Below are 3,156 nucleotides of genomic sequence, written 5' to 3' on the forward strand. Positions count from 1 at the left end.
GAAGTTCTTTTCCACAACTTGCCACACCTCACCACCAGATGGCAGGGTGGAGCTCATCCTGACTCTGCTTACACTTGGAATGTATCAGGGACAACTTTTCGTTCCAGAAAGTGGAGGAAGTAACCAGGGGACAGCCATTTTAGGCTTGATTCTGACCAACAGGGAGGAATTCATAGCAAATCTGAAGGTGAAAGGCAATTTGGGTGACAGTGATCATGAAATGAGAGATTTCATGATTCTAAGGAAAAGGAGTGAGAGCAGCAGAATAATTATAATGGACTTCAAAAAAGCTGACTTTAAAAAACTCAGAAAACTGGTAGGTAAGGCCCCATGGGAAGAAAATCTAATGAAAAAAGTTGTTCAGGGGAGCTGGCAGGTGCTTAAGGAAGCAATATTAAAGGCACAACTGCAAACTATTCTGATGCAAAGGAAAGACAGGGAGAATAGAAAGAGCCTAACATGGCTCCATCAGGAGCTTTTTGATAATCTGAAAATCAAAAAGGAATCCTACAAGAAGTGGAAACCCGGACGCATTGCTAAGGAGGAGTATAAAAGGACAGCACACGTATGTAGGGACAAAATGAAAAATGCTCAAAATGAGTTACATCTTGCAAGGGACATAAAAGGCAAGAAGAAGAAGTTCTTTAAAGACGTTAGGAGCAAGAGAAAGAGGAAGTGTGGGTATTGTACTTAGCCGGGAAGGAGAGCTAATAACTAATTATATCAATCTGGCTGCGGTGCTTGATGCCTATTTTGCTTCAGTCTTCACTAAAAAGGTTAATGGTGGCCAGATACTCAACACAATTAATATTAACAACCAGGGGAAGGAATGCAAGCCAAAATAGGGAGAGATCAGGTTCAAGAATATTTAGATAAGTTCAATGTATTCAAGTCAGGAGGCCCTGATGAAATTCATCCTAGGGTACTTAAGGAATTAGCTGAAGCAATCTTGGAGCCATTAGCAATTATCTTTGAGAACTCCTAGGGGACAGGAGAGGTCCCAGAAGACTGGAGAAGGTACCTATCCTTAAAAAAGGAAACAAGGAAGACCCAGGGAATTATAGACCAGTCAGCCTGACTTCAATACCATTTAAATAAATGATATTCTATTATTGTTTAACAGTGCAATTAATCTTTTTAATTACGTGATTTATCACGATTAATTTTTTAATCGCTTGACAGTCTTAATTTTCATTAATGACTTGGATAATGGAGTCTAGCATCTGCTTATAAAATTTGTTGTTGACACCAAGCTGGGAGGTGTTGCTAGCACTTTGGAGAACAGGCTTAAAATTCAAAATGACCTTTACAAATTGGAAAATTGGTCTGAATTCAAAGATGAAATTCAATAAAGAGAAGTGTAAAGTACTTCACTTAGGAAGGAAAAATCAAATGCACAACTATACAATGGGGAATAACTATCTAGGTGGCAATGGTGCTGAAAAGAATATGGGGGTATAGAGGATCACAAACTGAATCTGAGTCGTCAGTGTGATGCAGCTGCAGAAAAGACTAATATTCTTGAGTGTATTAACAGAAGTGTCGTATGTAAGACACAGAAGGTAATTGTTCTGCTCTATGCAGTGCTAGGGAGGCCCCAGCTGGAGTTCTGTGTCCAGTTCTGGGCACCACACTTTAGGAAAGATTTGGACAAACTGGAAAAAGTCCAGAGGAGAGCAACAACAATGATAAAAGCTTTAGAAAACGTGGCCTATGAGGAAAGGTTATAAAAATTGTATGTTTAGTTTTGAGAAAGGAAGACTGAGGGGTGACCTGATAACAGTCTTCCAGGATGTTAAGGGCTGTTATAAAGAGGACGGTGATCAGTTGTTCTCCTTCTCCACTGAAGTTAAGAAAAGAAATAATGAGCTTAATCTGCAGCAAGGGATACTGAGGTTGGATATTGGGGAACTAAGGGTAGTTAAGCTCTGGAGGACATGGAGTCATGGAAAGTCAGGGAGTCATGGAAAAGCAGACTTTGACTCCCTCAGGGAACTGATGGGCAAGATCCCCTGGGAGAATAACATGAGGGGGAAAGGAGTCCAGGAGAGCTGGCTGTATTTTAAAGAATCCTTATTGAGGTTACAGGGATAAACCATCCCGATGTGTCGAAAGAATAGTAAATATGGCAGGCGACCAGCTTGGCTTAACAGTGAAATCCTTGCTGCTCTTAAATACAAAAAAGAAGCTTACAAGAAGTGGAAGATTGGACAAATGACCAGGGATGAGTATAAAAATATTGCTCGGGCATGCAGGAGTGAAATCAGGAAGGCCAAATCACACCTGGAGTTGCAGCTAGCAAGAGATGTTAAGAGTAACAAGAAGGGTTTCTTCAGGTATGTTAGCAACAAGAAGAAAGTCAAGGAAAGTGTGGGCCCCTTACTGAATGAGGGAGGCAACCTAGTGACAGAGGATGTGGAAAAAGCTAATGTACTCAATGCTTTTTTTGCCTCTGTCTTCACGAACAAGGTCAGCTCCCAGACTACTGCACTGGGCAGCACAGCATGGGGAGAAGCTGACCAGCCCTCTGTGGAGAAAGAAGTGGTTCGGGACTATTTAGAAAAGCTGGACGAGCACAAGTCCATGGGGCTGGATGCGTTGCATCTGAGAGTGCTAAAGGAGTTGGTGGATGTGATTGCAGAGCCATTGGCCATTATCTTTGAAAACTCATGGCGATCGGGGGAAGTCCCAGATGACTGGAAAAAGGCTAATGTAGTGCCCATCTTTAAAAAAGGGAAGAAGGAGGATCCTGGGAACTACAAGCCAGTCAGCCTCACCTCAGTCCCTGGAAAAATCATGGAGCAGGTCCTCTAGGAATCAATTCTGAAGCACTTAGAGGAGAGGAAAGTGATCAGGAACAGTCAGCATGGATTCACCAAGGGCAAGTCATGCCTGACTAATCTAATTGCCTTCTATGATGAGATAACTGGCTCTGTGGATGAAGGGAAAGCAGTGGACTTGTTGCTCCTTGACTTTAGCAAAGCTTTTGACACGGTCTCCCACAGTATTCTTGCCAGCAAGTTAAAGAAGTATGGGCTGGATGAATAGACTATAAGGTGGATAGAAAGCTGGCTAGATTGTCAGGCTCAATGGGTAGTGATCAATGGCTCCATGTCTAGTTGGCAGCCGGTATCAAGTGGAGTGCCCCAGGTGTCG

The sequence above is a fragment of the Caretta caretta genome, chromosome 18 (genome assembly GCF_965140235.1).
Source record: "Caretta caretta isolate rCarCar2 chromosome 18, rCarCar1.hap1, whole genome shotgun sequence".
NCBI classification, from domain to species: domain Eukaryota; kingdom Metazoa; phylum Chordata; order Testudines; family Cheloniidae; genus Caretta; species Caretta caretta.